General features: G+C 38.5%; 1 protein-coding gene across 6 annotated transcripts in view; it reads right to left on the bottom strand.

The window, feature by feature from the left end:
* LOC126469819 (syndetin) overlaps positions 1 to 11,293 on the bottom strand; it is a 137,479-nt gene extending 126,186 nt beyond the window's left edge. The window contains exons 1-3 of one of the 6 annotated variants that reach the window (XM_050097105.1): positions 10,602 to 11,281; positions 2,920 to 2,960; positions 1,811 to 1,884 (exon numbers count right to left, since the gene is read on the bottom strand). The gene's annotated coding sequence lies outside the window, so the exon portion shown is untranslated. Of the gene's footprint in view, positions 1 to 1,810; positions 1,885 to 2,919; positions 2,961 to 10,601 lie in introns of all 6 variants that reach the window. The other 5 variants (XM_050097107.1, XM_050097102.1, XM_050097103.1 and 2 more) reach the window with 5 other exon arrangements.
* Positions 11,294 to 16,670: the final 5,377 nt, after the last annotated feature.

The following is a 16,670-nucleotide window of genomic DNA, read 5'->3' as shown; positions in this document are numbered from 1 at the left end:
CCACCTTTATTGTTTCAGTTAGATCAGACACACTCTCGTACTGCAGCTATAATTATCACCTGGCACATATTATTTTCCGTCAAAAGCTATCATAACACTGCATGCGCCACAAGAAAGTGAAAAACTCTTTCTGGACAAGATACTTTCAACAGTAATGTCAGTCAACCACATAAGGAATGAAAGGGACAAGATGTGGCAAATGGTCTCAGCAGAAGATGTGCATATTTCTGTGCATTGCTTGTTTACTGTTACATATTTCTTCCAATGCTGTATCAAGAGGGAGAGGGAAAATGAGATATCAGTCTGAAGACGTTTTTCTTTGTTGACAGGTCTACATGTAACGGAAGATTCACCACATCTTCGAATGAGTAGCAATAACTATCTATCTACAGCCAGACAACTTGTCTGGCATAGCAGCAATGTTGTTCAGAGGCCAAGTTGTGACTGAAATCCAGAAGGCAACATTAGATAACAGAATATCATCACTTTCATATAACTTACATCATTTAAGCAGTGCACAAAAAGAAAGTTCTCAGAAGGCACAACTGTTACATGTTCCATATATAATTGGTGTCTGAGTACTAGAATGTGAGAGGGACATAATCCGCACAGACATGGAACTGAGATATTTTGAGTTCTACTGTGATTCAGAGACATTCGAAGATATTTCTTTTGTAAAGTGGAAGAGTAAAGGTGAGTATGAATTATTCGTATACTGTAGGATAATAAATATATAATAGCAGTATCTAAACATGACAATAGCTCTTTTTTTTTAATAATTCGTAGATTAGCTCCCTCTCCCATTCTAGCACACATATTGGAAAATAACCCTCATAGTAATGATGGGAGCTGCATGCTACCATGAAACTTTGTCTGACCACAGCACCAGTTCAGTGCAGGCTACATTTTGGTGTGACCTTTTCCCGAATACCCCTTCACCCCGCCCCCCAAACATTAACTCCATACTAAAAACTGTTCTTACTAGCTTAATATCTGATATGTCCTGCATCACTGATTAACTGAGATTAACCTTCACAGACAGACAAAAAAATGACAGAGGGCTTTAATTCATAACATATATGGACAATTTCATGAAGCTCAGCCTTCACCTCTCGATGGTAATGGCATTATTTTCACAGTGGTAGGGAACTTTAATTCATCATAATTCAGCAAATTTGCATAAAATCAGTCTATTAGCAAAAAGAACACACAGACAGAAATTACAGAATTGCACTATAACTTTACAGATATATTTTTAAGAGTTCAGATTCACCACGAGAGCAGATGGTATAGATGGCAGTGTATCATAACCTGACTTGTTGCAAATAATACTGACACGAGCCATCCCCCTTCCCACATATTTACCAACAATCTTCATAAAACTTTCTTGGACTTCTTGCCACGGCAATTCAGGGTAAAACCTCGGGTTTTCAACGATTTCCATCATCATCGTCATCATCATCATCATCATTTGTTCCTGACAAAGACAATGGTAGAAATCATTGAAAACTTGAGGTTTCTCCCTGAACTGACGGGGCAAGAAGTCTGAAAATGTTTTATACAACAGTGTCATCATGAAAGACTTCATTCTCATATTACCAACAATCTGTTTGTACATCTACCCCACGAAGGTGGAATACTTATTATGAAAAAAGTGGTTTTTTATGTCAGAACATGATCAGCAACACATGTGCCAAGTGAACGGGTATATTGATAAATAAAGATGTCTTGTCAGTGGTACCAGTAAGATATGGCAAGAATGTGATTTGAGTAACAAGCTTTAGACATTCAAGAAAATTACTACACTTACAATAAGTTAATGAAATAATTGCATAACAGACAAAGCACTGGCTCATGACGACTGAAGCACATGTAGTTTGGACTCTGAGGACAGAAACAATACAGCAGTTAACATTGTTAATAACATCTATTTTTTTTAAATCATGTTGGAATACAAGGTTTAATATGAGTAAAAATATTTATGGATCAACTGCAATGCTTGACCAGATTAGATTCAACTTTGAGAAAGTGATCATGGCATCAGTGGAATGTTTAGTTAGTGTGGAGCCTTTCTTAAACTTTACAACTGGTCACACATGCTGTGTTTTTGACTTATAGAAAGCCTGAGATTTTTGCACCCTGTTTACAAAATACCGGACAAGCTATGCAACTGGATTTAACAGCTTCTCAGCGTACAGGCCATAGTGACTTGTTCTCGAAGAGTAGACATCTTCAGAAGCTAAAGCAAATTTGGAACATACCTCAATAAAGTGTATAGGTCCCCAATTACTATGAAAGGTATTGTATGGTGTAAGTGTGTAGGCTTCTACAGACAGAGTCAGTTAAGACAAAAAATATTCTAGTTTTAGAGGCACATCATGTTGCTAAAAAATTGTCCCACTGTTTCAGCTACACTTGCAGTGGAAGGACACTGCAACTATGCTTGAAATGCCAGAACACCTACTTCACAAAATGAGGTGGCTCTAAACCCAGAAAACTTTTATGTCAACTGATATATGTATGCTACAAAACACTTACTACCAACCAAAATATTATTGCACCTGGTAGGTAAGACACTTTGCTCACCTTATCATGAGTCAGCATGTGAGAACGTTTCATAATACAGCACAACTGACTTGAAAAAATTGACAGTGTGATGCCTTTTCTTTAGTTTACTGTAATGTCACTGCATGTTTTCGATAATGACCAAGTGCAACAATATCGTGGTTGAGCAGTATAGCAACAGAGTTACATGACATTATTTATTTTGTTTTAATTCAACTAAACCTTCACGTCAACAACACAAGGTCATAACATGTCAAGAACTTACTTTTTTATATAAATAAGGTTAACTAAATATTGAATTATGAAGTTCCAGAAATAAACATACAACATAAGAATTTACTTTGATGTACAAACCTTAATAACAGATAGTGGAAGGTGAGGGTGTCAGCCAACACCTGTAAGCAGAGAGCATTCCTGAGTTTATGTGGAATGATTTAAGACCACAGAAAATCTCAAGTCAGGATGCTCATATTGAAAAGTTTACATTGTTTTTAATTCATTTTAACCGATATAATATTACCATCCTAGCAGATTGAAAGTATTAATATATTAACAGTATGCAGGAACTTCCAGTATGACAACACAATTAAGTTAACCAAGTTTATTCCTGTGAGTAAGACGCAACTTCAAATTGGATTTGAAAACCTGCATTTTGCTGCCCTCAGTTTCCAACTCTTTTAGAGGCTAAATGAAAACACATGCTGCACAGTGTAACACACATTTCTGAAATGTACTTATGGATATGCTCAAAACATAAAGCTGATTTCTCTGTAACTTGTTCACTACATGTTACATATTTCATAAGAAAATACATGCGAAGTCAGTGTACAAATCTTCAGTTCATTTAACACAGGCCTCAACATGTTTTGTGAGTAAATGCTATAAATTGCTTCTGAAACAAATATACAGGGTCTAATCAATATTAATTTGACCACTGCCTATGTTCAACATCAACATGCAATAATCATTCACAGATGGTTGCACTAGTAATGGAGGTTATATAAAGCACGTTGAGGGAGGGTCGGGGATGGAAAACAGTGCAGTCGTCATCTCTCTGATGTCCAAAAGAGCATGATCCTTAGCTGCCTGGCAGAGGGTTGAAGCATTACCGAAACGGCTAAGTTTGTAAACTGTTTGCATGCTGTCATGCTTAAAGTATACCACACACGGCAAAATGAAGCTATCCAAAACGGGCACCCAGGCAATTGTGGTGCATCACAGGCTGTAGATGACAGGGGTGAACAACAGCTGTGGAGATGTATACAGGTGAACAGACATGCAACTATTGAGCAACTGACTGCCTAGATGAACCATGGGGTTACAGTATCTTCTCAATGCTCGTTGCTGTGTACGGGCCTCCGCTACATGCACCTAGTTCATGCAACCATGCCGATTCCTGTTAATAAATGATGAAGGCTGGAATTTTACATAACAATACTGCAACTGGACATCCACTGAGTGGTGACAGGGGCCTTTTCAGATGAATCAGGTTTTATGCTCCATTGGACAGATGGCCGTTGGCCCATTGGCATGTATGGCATGAAATGTCTGAAAGCTAACACCTTGCAACAACTGTCAGTAAAGTCCAGACCAGAGGAGGGAGTTCTGTGATCTGGGGGAATGTTTTTGTGGCATTCCCTGGGTGTTCTTGTCATTCTGCTAGGCACAATGGATCAACACAAGTATGCATCCATCCTTGGGAAATTGTCCACCCCGACATGCAGTTTGTTTTCTTCCTCTGCATGATTACATGTATCAGCAGGACAATGCAACGTGCCACACCATTCGAGATTTCAACAGCACAAGGATGAGTTTACCATACTCCCCTAGCCACTACATTTCCCAGAGTTAAACCCAATCAAGAATATGTGGGACAACCATGATCAGGCTATTCACACCATGGATCCTCAATCAAAACACCTAGTGCAGCTGGCCATGGCACTGGAGTCAGTAAGGCTCCACATCCCTGTCAGTACCTTCCATAAGCTCAATGACACTCTCCCTGCACATCTCGCAGCAGTCCACACTGCAAAAGGGAGTTATTTTGGGTTTAAACAGGTGGTGACGTTAATGTGACTGGACAGTGTATTACAGTTACTAAAGTTAATAAAACAATCAAGAAGGCTAGGAGAGTACTTCTGTTAGGAAGAGCAGATACACAATTGTTAGCATACCACTTAGACAAAGAACTAACGTCATTTAGCTCCAGTACAATGGATGCAAAGGAATTACGGGTAAGGTTTAAATGGACTGTAAATCGTGCTCTGGAGAAGTATGTGCCAAGTAAGTGGATTAAGGATGGAAAAGACTCACCGAGGCTTAACAATGAAATTACAAAAATGCTGATGCAGCAAAGGCTGTTGAATTTTCAGATCAAACAAGAATGCGCAAATGATGACAAGAAAAAGTTAATTAGAAATTCTAGCGGCTCTAAAACAAAAAGATCAATGGGTGAATTACAAGACAACTATCACTGTCATACCTAAGCAAAAGATCTTGACAAGAACCCAAGAAAATTCTGGTCATACGCAAAATCGCTAAATGGGTCTATGGCTTATATCAAGTGTCACTCATTGACCAGTCTGGTGTAGCAGCATAAAATAGCGATAGGAAAGCCAAAGTTTTGAATTTCGCATTCCAGAAATCATTCATGCAGGAGAATCATACACACATACCATCACTTGACCGTTACACAGCCTCCCACATGCAGGACACAGTAATAAGCATCCATGAGGTAGAGAAACAACTGAAAGACCTGAAAACCGAAAGTCTCCAGATCTGGACGGAATCCCAGTCCAAACAGCACTCTGTGGCATTGGCCCCTTAGTTAGCTTGAATTTATCATGAATTCCTCACCCAGCACAAAATCCCAAGCAACAGGAAAAAAGTGCAGCTGACTCATGTATGTAAGAAAGGTAGAAAGAACAGACCTCCAAAAATTACAGACCAATATCCTATAACATTAGTTAGCTACAGAATTCTTGAACGTGTTCTAAGCTCAAATACAATAAATTTCTTTGAGACATAAAGGCTTCTGTTCACGAATCAATATGGTTTTATAAAGCATTGCTCATGCAAGACTTAGCTTGCCCTTTTCTCAAAGGATATCCCGTGAACTGTGGATGAAAGGCAACAGGCAACTTACATATTCTTGAACTTCTGAAATGCATTTGGCACGGTGCCCCACTGCAGACTGTTAAAGATATGAGCCTACAGAATAGGTTCCCAGACACGTGAGTGGCTCAGAGACTTCTTAAGTAACAGAATGAAGAATGTTGTCCTTGATGGCGATTGTTCATCAGAAATGAGGTATTGTCAAGTGTGCTAAAAAGTGTGATACGACTGCTGTTATTTTCTTTAGACATAAATGATCTCGTGGAGAGGTGAGCAGCAATCTATGGTTGTTTGTTGATGATGCTGTCGTTCATCTGTACAGGATACCGTATATAGAACACTAATGTGACCCATTCTTGACTACGAGGTGTGGCTATAAAATAATAGGGCTATTGCTGTTAAAGAGTTTATTTCAAAAACACACACATCTAGTTATCGTCAACCTCAATATAGTCCCCATCTCTATCCCTGCAACATTCCATGTCAATTTCCCATTGAAGGAGACAGTGCTGAAGGTCTTCCTCTGTGAGCTTCTTGATGACACGCTGCTTTTTCTTTCACTGCTTTAACAGACTGAAATCTTGTTCCTTTTAATGTAGATTTGACCTCGTGGACCAGATAAAACCCACATAGTGTTAATGTCTAGGATAGTTTTGAATGGTATTCAAAGTGTCGGTACACAATATTTCACAAGCTTCTTTTTGTTTGGTCGTGAGAATTTTTGGCACCAGTTCTGCATGCATTCTTCTCATGTTAAATCAGTTGCATAAAATTTGCTTTACACATGCCCTGTCAATTCCAAAAGTTCCAGCAATCAATCAGATACTCAACAGACGGTCAGATCAAATCAATTACTGACTTTTTCAATATTTTCATCTGTTTTTTATGTTGATGAGCATCCCGGGCACAAGTCATCTTCAACGTCTTCTCAGCCACCTTGGAAACACCTGAACAACTCAAAAACTAGCGTATGTGAACAGTCTTCGGCATACACTTCTTACAGTAACCAATAGCTATCAGTAGCAGTTTTTTCCAAGTTTCATGTGAAACTTTACAAAAATTCATTACTATATTATTACACTTAACATTTCTCCAGCAAAACAAAATAACAGCTCTAAAACAAAAAAAAAAAGGCTATGGTCACACTGATTTGTCTACAGACACAAGAGATGCTGCATTCGACTGAGAAGGTTTCACATTTCATAGCTACTGGTTGTTCATCTTTGGCACGTGTACTTACTCTGTGACAGCACTGGTCCCATTATTTTATAGGCACACCTTGTACTGCTCGAGTGTTTGAGATCTGCACCATGTTAGATTGAAGAAAAACATTGAAGCAATTCAGGGACAGGCTGCTACATCTGTTACTAGTGGTTTTGAACATCAAACAAGTATTGTGGAGATGCTTTGGGAACTCAAATGGGAATCCCTGGAGGGAGGGTGACATTCTTTCCAGGGAACACTACTGAGAAAATTTATGGAACTGGCATTTGAAGTTGACTGCACAACCACCACTAACATTTTGCATTTAGGACCGCAAAGATAAGAGAAATTAAGGCAGGTACAGATGCATATAGACAGTAGTTTTTCCCTCTCTCTTATTTGCAAGTGAAACAGGAAAGGACACGACTTGTAATAGTACAAGGTACTCTCCGCCACGGACTGTATGATGGCTTGTTAAGTACATATGTGGATGTAGATTTATACTTTGATGTTCCCCCAATTTTATGCCATATGACTTTAAGGAATGAAAGTATGTGACATGAAAATCTTCAGTGAATCACTAATAATGACTACTTCAGCTGCAAAGGTAGCTGCATTTGGCTCCAGCAAGAGGTTGTGAATGTGTACCTCCTGCCTATCTTCACTTCCAGAAATTTGTTTTCTGCTTCAATAACTGTGCGTCCACTGTATGATAGTGTCATGCTAATCAGAATGCAACTGCCTGTAATAGAATGATGTTCTGTGTTTTACTGTAATTAATAGCCAGCATCCACAGCTTGGCTAAAGTGTGGTAGTTCATAGTGGATATCTCCTCCCCCCTCCCTTTCCCTTCCCATGAAATCTTTATTGGGTCAAGCGTATGAAGCCAACGAACGTGAATAAAAAAGAAGGGATTAAAATACTCATCTTTAGGATACTCCAATGTCTACAGTCATGTCATTTTAATGCACTTTTCTCATCTATAAAAACTAAAATTGCAATGTACATTCAGAACATCTACATTAAATAACAGACAAGTCCATGACAAGTATTTTTAGTGTATTATAAACATACATCATACATAAACTTATGATTGATGTTGATTAATTCTATCCATGACAGAAGCAAAACTGAAACAAGATATTTTGCATATCTAATTAACATCAGCCAAAACATCATTCACCCATTTCAGCAAATTTATAACTGAAGGTGTCTGTTAGGTCTTTACCACTATTCTTACTATAACCCCAGTTGTTTTTATTGTATGTATACATTTGTATGAGCAACATGCAAAGCTCATAGCCACTCTAATAACAGTATTTTTTTGTGATAGCTACTTCAGATGGCTCTTTTGAGTGTACTGTAAACCATCGTATCATTCCCACTAAATTTTACATCCTATGTGAGATTATAGTGATTTGTCTTAACACTGGCTGCTTGTTACCAATAGGATTGTGTTTTATGTAACTTAGAGGAAAGTAGTTTCCATTACATGTAGTAAAAGACTGTGTTAACACACTGCATTCCTCTTCCAGAGTACAACTGATGATCCTTGACGAGCTGAATAAATGGTTCTACACCATGTGAGTTAGTCACTAAATTTCTTGAATACCTATGTATTCTCCACTCACATCTTGGTTAAGTCTAATGGCCTGGTAACAAATTGGTAAATATTTCCACACCGTGTCAATCCAATATATCCCTGATGACATATCAATGAAAATAGCTACTGCTGCATCATTACTTTCCATATTTTTGTTGGAAAAGTCATAGTTAACTATAGGCCTAAATTATGAGGAGAAAGGTGGAAATCTACATCCTTCTCTTCTGCAGAGGAGTGAAATCATTGCTACTATGTTTTTCCTCCAGTGCTCACACTTTTTGAATTTAACAATGAAATGGGACCAATCTTCTGACAGTTTTCACCTCACAGCAGTTTCCTGCCACCCTCCCAGTTTCTGCCTGCATCAATGAATTTCATTATTCTAATCTTAAACTGTAATAACATAGCATGTGAAATACCCTTGTAACTGTTATCCAGAGATGAATAAAACTATTAATTCCACCACCATTCCCTGCCTGTTAAAATCCTTGTGGGAACCCCCCCGACCCCACCCTACCCGACATCACTTTCAAAATATGTTCTAGGCAGCTTATTTCTATAATAATAATTAAAAAAAGGAAGAGAGATATTTGTCAGATCATCCATATTACTTTGCAGTTAATGTGCAGAAAGTGTTGTGCATTCTATAAGCTAACAGTAAGAATGAACAGATCCACAGATATGTAAATAGAAGGCATCAGACACCACTGACATGCAGCAGAATGTTTTCAAAGCATTCAATGTAATACTACACCATGAGGAAGGTTAGAGGTGACTTTTTGCCAACAAGCTCATTTGGGAATGACAACTATCTCAGTTAGAGTAGAACTGGTAATGCAATTTGTGATGATTAGTTCACTTACACAATAGTAACAACATTGTGACACATGAGTAATAACTACCAAACACTGCACTGCAACAGTCCTGCGAATTGTATGTTACCAAACAGGTGCAATAAACTGTTTTACATCATTTATGCCCCTTTTCCAAAAACGAAAAATGTCCTATATTGCAAGAAATAGAGGATGATCTTTTTTAATATCACATTATGATAAAGGCATTACATGACCTAAAACATGTCTCTTTTTTCAAATAACAAACACACACACTACCACTAAGATCTGTAATGAAATGCTACACAAACTAAAACAGCAACTGAAATTCTTATCACTCCTGCCATTTCAAAGAAAGGTTTTATAACTACAAAGAAAAATTTCAATAAGCCCAATAACACTAGAGTTTATAGCCATAGGTTATCATTGCTCTGAAACAAAATGTGACACTTTTCTACATAGATCAGAAAACAAAATCCACACATCTATAAAAACTGTAGTTTCTTTGGATATTTCTCTTGGAGGAAGTTCAAGAACTTATTTAGACAGCTAATTCAAGAGAACTGTTCACATGAGATCAACCTTTGTACTTCATTGCCTACCATCATTGTAATTAATGTACTGTTCATGTCAAATTCATTAGAGAACTCTGACTACCTTATGGTTAATGTATTCAGTCTCATTTTTAAAGCATGAAACCCATGTGTGACACCAACATCTGAAATGTAAATTTCATTGAGTAAGTATTACACAGGATCCATGTCATGAACTCTGAAGAATGAACAACAGAAAAACGACCTAGCGGTCATGAAGAATCTTCAAATGAAAATGTATATCAGTTTCAAGTTGCATGAGTTACAAAGTGGGATTTGCACTAAGTGTTTTAAAAGAGAAAGTAATTGCATACAATAATTCCAGAAAGTTGTTTGAGTACATTTCAAAATCTGTAATTGTTCTGCATTCACTACCAGTTTTTGCAACATCTGGCAACATAATTATCACAGAGGATTGTGTCAGTAAAAAGCACAAAATATATAGGCCCCGAGTCACTTTATTTTACATATCGCCACAAATAACAAGAAGAATGTTATTTTTCCTACATCAAAATTAACAAGAGCAATTTTGTTATTGCTTACATGTAACTTTTAGAGAAATAGCTGCACCAAAAATTAACAATATTAAAAAAATACAACTTCACAAAAGGTGGTAATAATATCGCAAAGCCCATTATAAGCACACCACAGCATCCCATCATCTAAAATGATGAAGTAAAGTTAACTTACACTATAAAAATTAACAATATGTGCATCACGTGAAGGTAGCAGACAGAATTATTCCAAATCATGTACTGTTCTCGAAATGATTTATAATGTCCAGCATTGTGAAGCTACCTACAGTTGAAGTAGACAGTAGTATCACAGGATATTTGGTATTCCAGATTGACTGCTCTGTCAGAAATATACATGTTCTACTAGAATTTGGGGGAAGCTCTTATGCACAACTCGGGCTTTAGAGAGTGATATAATTATTTTCCTCTTTCATTCTTTTTCTTATTTATTTTGTAAATGCGAAAGTGGGCATATGCCGTACAACTTACAGCAACCTATCCGTTGCACGAGGCACTGTTTCTGTATTATGGTATAAGACGTCCTCAATTTAGCCATTTCAACATCAGTAATTCAGTTTAAGCAACGCTCTAGATTTAGCAACACGAATTAGCACAAAAAGCTTTGCATTGCGTCAGTTGTTTATACTAACGAAACAACTGTCACGCGCTGTACTTCGGCAGTGATATGCTAGTAAAACTAGATGACATACGACGAAAGTGAGGCTACACGAAATCTGATTGCACGAAAGTAACTCACAGCTTCAATCAATTGATGTAGGTTTTTTTGTAAGATCATTTCAAACTTTTTCCAACACACATAGCGTTTTTCCCCTCTCTCACGGTCCATACCACACTGTAAAGATAAACCACTGTAGCACCAATCGATCTGACGCACTTATGGCTATGCGCAGAATGTTTCAAACCTGTGTGTCTACTATCAAAAACTTTGCACAGACAAGGCTCTCCAAGCATTGTTTGATTAAACAGTGAAGTATGCATAACAGTTCTTAATGTGACATCAAATACATTGTTCATTCAGTTATCCATTGGCGCTAGGCAGACAATGAAAGGAATACCACAAAAAACACTTCTATGATGTTCTGCAACAATTAATTGAATAGTGAGTACATCACGAAATACAAAACATTAAGACTGTTTCTTTTAGTATTATAATACACATGTGTCTCTAACAATGAACAGTGTCAATATATAACAACAGTTTATTGAACTTTCCATTTATCCTTTTTTCTTTTCAATTCAAAGAGATGAGGCCTTTCTTTACGATACACAGTGACTCATACAAAGTACCCAGCAGAGTGAAGTGGCACAGTGGTTAGCACACTGGACTCATATTTCAGAGGACGACGGTTCAAACCAGAGTCCGGCCATCCAGATTTAGATTTTCCGTGATTTCCCTAAATCACTCCAGACAAATGATGGGATGGATCCTTTGAAAAGGCACAGCCCATTTCCCTCCCCATCCCTGACACTATATGAGCTTGTTCTCTGCCTCTAATGGCTTCGATGCCCACAGGACCTTAAAACCACTCCTCCTTCCATCCTTCCTTCCAAATTAACCCACGATAGATTGCCGTATCTATCTATATCTACATCGATACTTTCTGTACCACTGCTAAGTGCATGGCGAAGAATAGACTTACTTTCCTTTGTACCACGTATTGCATTCTTCCCTTTCCATATGTGTAGGGAGTGTGGGAAAATTATTGCTTAAATGCCTCTGTGTGTGTTGTAATTAGTGCAGTCTTCTTATCATGGTCACTTTGGAGCGATTCATAGGGACCACAATACATTGCAACATTTCTCACTCAACAACTGTCCTCGAAACTTCGTAAGTAGGACTTTGTGGGATAGTTGATGTCTATCTTGTCTTCCAGTTCAGGTTTTTCAGTATGTTTGTGACGTTCTCCTGTTAACCAAACAAACCTCTTACCATCTATTCTGCTCTTATTTGTATTTGTTCACTATCCCCTGTTAGTCCTATTTGCCATGAGTTCCTCAGCATCATCATATTTATTATCAGCCAATTCGATCACTTAGTTACGTGGCCTCTTTGAGTCGGCATACAACATAGGATCCATTTCCGCCGATCTCGAGCTACCCATTGGCAAACCAATCCTGCTATCTTTCTTAAGTTTCATTCCACTCAGCATGCTGGTGAAGCCTCAGAGTCTGACATGATATTGCTGGGTGTCGCATAACCATAAGCTACACCCAGCATCATTCACATTGAGCTGTGCAGGGCCAGGTCAAGCCATGAGCTCTGAGTACCACCCTCGTCTGGAGTCGCACCACTGTGTGCTAGTGACAGCTCTGTGCGCAGAGATACCACATGCATACTACCGATTCAATAACCTAACACAAGGTGGAGTATGTATGTTCAACGCTAATATGCTGTTGTGATTGCACTGCATCACCCTTAACATCACAGCTCACATGGCCCCACTTAAAACAGGAAACATAAAAAATGAATGAAGCATTCTAATTATACATTAAACCACACAGAAAAACTAGTCTGCCCAGTTATCTATGTATTCCAATCTTCAATTAATCCATCTCCACCTTCCCCATCTCTCTGCCCATCTCCTTCCTCCCCACTCTCTGTCCATCTGCTCCACTGCCTTTCTCTGTCCACCTCCTCTACCCCCTCTTTGTCGAACTCCTCCACCCCTCCTGCCTGTCCATCTCCTTCTTCCCATCACACTGTCTATCACCTCCTCCCTCTCTCAATGTTCACCTCCTCTACCATCCCCTCTCTGTACATCTCCTGATTCTTTCTTTCTCTGTGCAACTCCTCTTCTCCTTGTCGATTACCTCATCTTCCCTTTCTCTATTCATTTGCTCCTCCACCTCTCTCTGTCCATCTCCTCCTCTGCCTCTCTCTGTCCACATCCTACTCCTATGTGAGTACATCTCCTGATTACGCCTCCTTCTCTCTCCTCATTATCATCCCCACCCGAATAGGTGTCTAATGGTTTTTAACTCCAAAGTATTTCTCTCCAGATCGTAACCCATATGTGTACCAAATTTGGTTGAAATTGTTCCAGGGGTTTAGGATGAACTTTTTATCGGTAGCTTTGCTTTCATACACACATGTAAAATATATATCACATGTATTTAACATATTTCACGTGTATTTGTACATGTATTTCACCTGTATCTCTACCGAATTTCGTGCTACAATTCCATTGTCACCAAGCTCAATGTTTATGATGTCGTATCTTCTGAGCTATGTGTTGTACAATGATATAATTTTGCAGGTACATCCAGTGGTATACACTGAGGTGACAAACGTCATAGGATAGTGGTATGCACATGTACAGATGGGGGGTATCGTTTAAGCAAGATATAAAAGGGCAGTACTTGGGTGATTCATGTGAAAAAGTTTCCGACGTGATTATGGATATACGATGGGAATTAACAGATTCTGATGACGGAATAGTCGTTGGAGCTAGACACATGGGACAGTCCACTTCGGAAATCGTTAGGGAATTCAGTATCCTGCGATCTGCGGTGTCAAGAGTCTGCTGAGTACATCAGATTTCAGGCATTACCTTGCCCCATTGACAGCACAGTGCCCGATGACATACACTTAACGATCGAGAGCAGAGGCATTGCGTAAAGTTGTCAGTGGTTACAGACAAGCAACAGTACGTGAAATAACCGTAGAAAACAATGTGGTACTTGCGACGAAATATGAATTATCATTATCATTGACCTCTATGTCACTGTGTTCTGAAAATCCATGTACTCTGTAACACTGTAAAAACATTCTCTTAATAACATTTTTTTAAACTCATTTTTAAAAAAATGTTATTAAGAGAATGTTTTTGCAGTGTTACTCAGTGTTTAAACTCATTTTTAAAAAAATGTTATTAAGATAATGTTTTTACAGTGTTACAGAGTACATGGATTTTCAGAACATGGTGATATAGAGGTCAAAGATAATGATAATTCATACTTGAACAAATGTATGAAAATAGTCTGCCTGTACACAGTATAATTAATTAATTATTGTTTGTTCTGTTATTCTCTACTAGAATGGTCAATGATAATGATAAGTCACATCTGAAAAACAAATGTATGAAATAGTATGCACTATAAATAATTAATTATTGTTTGTTTTGTTATTATCTACTATATGCTGCATGAGATACATATCGTACAATTACATTATTTTTCTGGTATATTCTGTGGTATATGTGAATACTGTCTGTAAAATGTATCGAAAATGCAGTTAGTAGTAAAGAAGCAATAAATTAAAACGTCATACTTCATGCAACAGTTTTGCTGCATGAACAGCAAAAATGTAGTAAGTGATAAACATTTCTTTTTCTTCATTTTGTGGGGGTTTTCAGCGAGGAAAACATCCATAAAGGTTTGCTGCAAGTCACTAAGTACTCTCATTCTCAAATACTAGATTAATAAATATGGGCATTGACACGTTGTAAGCAACACTTCTTTTAGATCCCCGCCCCTTTGATAGGTAGGTATACTGGGTGGTCCATTGATAGTGACCAGGCCAAATATCTCACGAAATAAGCATCAAACGAAAAAACTACAAACAACGAAACTCATCTAGCTTGAAGGGGGAAATCAGATGGTGCTATGGTTGGCCCGCTACATGGCGCTGCCATAGGTCAAACGGATATCAACTGCGTTTTTTAAAATAGGAACCCCAAATTTTTATTACATATTCGTGTATTATGTAAAGAAATATGAATGTTTTAGTTGGACCACTTTTTTTCGCTGTAATAGTCACAAACGCATTAGTACATGGTATCACGTAACATTCCGCCAGTGCGGACGGTATTTGCTTCGTGATTCATTACCCGTGTTTAAATGGACCGTTTACCAATTGCGGAAAAGGTCGATATCGTGGTGATGCCCAACAGGCGTGTGCTATGTATGCTGCTCGGTATCCTGAATGACATCATCCAAGAGACCGGACCGTTCGCTGGATAGTTACGTTATTTAAGGAAACAGAAAGTGTTCAGCAACATGTGAAACGTCAACCACGGCCTGCAACAAATGATGATGCCCAAGTAGGTGTTTTAGCTGCTATCGTGGCTAATTCGCACATCAGTAGCAGACAAATTGCGCGAGAATCGGAAATCTCAAAAACGTCGGTGTTGAGAATGCTACATCAACATCGATTGCACCCGTACCATATTTCTAAGCACCAGGAAGTGCATGGTGACGACTTTGAACGTCGTGTACAGTTCTGCCACTGGGCACAAGAGAAATTACAGGACGACGACAGATTCATTGCACGCGTTCCATTTAACGACAAAGCGTCATTCACAAATAGTGGTAATGTAAACCAGCATAGTGTGCACTACTGAGCAACGGAAAATCCACGATGGCTGCGACAAGTGGAACATCAGCGACTTTGGTGAGTTAATGTATGATGCGGCATTATGGGAGGAAGGTTAATTTGCCCCCATTTTTTCGATGGCAATCTAAATGGTGCAATGTGATTTCCTACGTAATGTTCTACCGATGTTGCTAAAAGATGTTTAGAATGGCGATGTAATTCCAACATGATGGATGTCCGGCACATAGCTAGCATGTGGTTGAAGCGGTATTGAAGAGTATATTTCATGACAGGTGTATTGGTCGTCGAAGCACCATACCATGCCTGCACGTTCCCCGGATCTGACGTCCCCGGATTTCTTTCTGTGGGGAAAGTTGAAGGATATTTGCTATCGTGATCCACCGACAACGCCTGACAACATGCGTCAGCGCATTGTCGATGCATGTGAGAACATTACGGAAGGCGAACTACTCGCTGTTGAGAGCAATCTCGTTACATGTATTGCCAAATGCATTGAGGTTGACGGACATCATTTTTAGCACTTATTGTATTAATGTGGTATGTACAGGTAATCACGCTGTAACAGCATGCGTTCTCAGAAATGATAAGTTCACAAAGGTACATGTATCACATCGGGACAACCGAAATAAGATGTTCAAACGTGCCTATGGACTGTATTTTAATTTAAAAAACCTACCTGTTACCAACTGTTCGTCTAAAATTGTGAGCCACATGTTTGTGACTATTACAGCGCCATCTATCACAAAGCGCGAAAAAGTGGTCCAACTAAAACATTCATATTTCTTTATGTACTACACGAATATATAATAAAAAATGGGGGTTTCTTTTTTTAAAAAACACGCAGTTGATATACGTTTGATCTATGACAGCGCCATCTAGCGGGCCAAC

The sequence above is a fragment of the Schistocerca serialis genome, chromosome 3, assembly GCF_023864345.2.
Source record: "Schistocerca serialis cubense isolate TAMUIC-IGC-003099 chromosome 3, iqSchSeri2.2, whole genome shotgun sequence".
Taxonomy (NCBI): domain Eukaryota; kingdom Metazoa; phylum Arthropoda; class Insecta; order Orthoptera; family Acrididae; genus Schistocerca; species Schistocerca serialis.
This window is presented reverse-complemented; position numbering and strand designations above follow the sequence as displayed.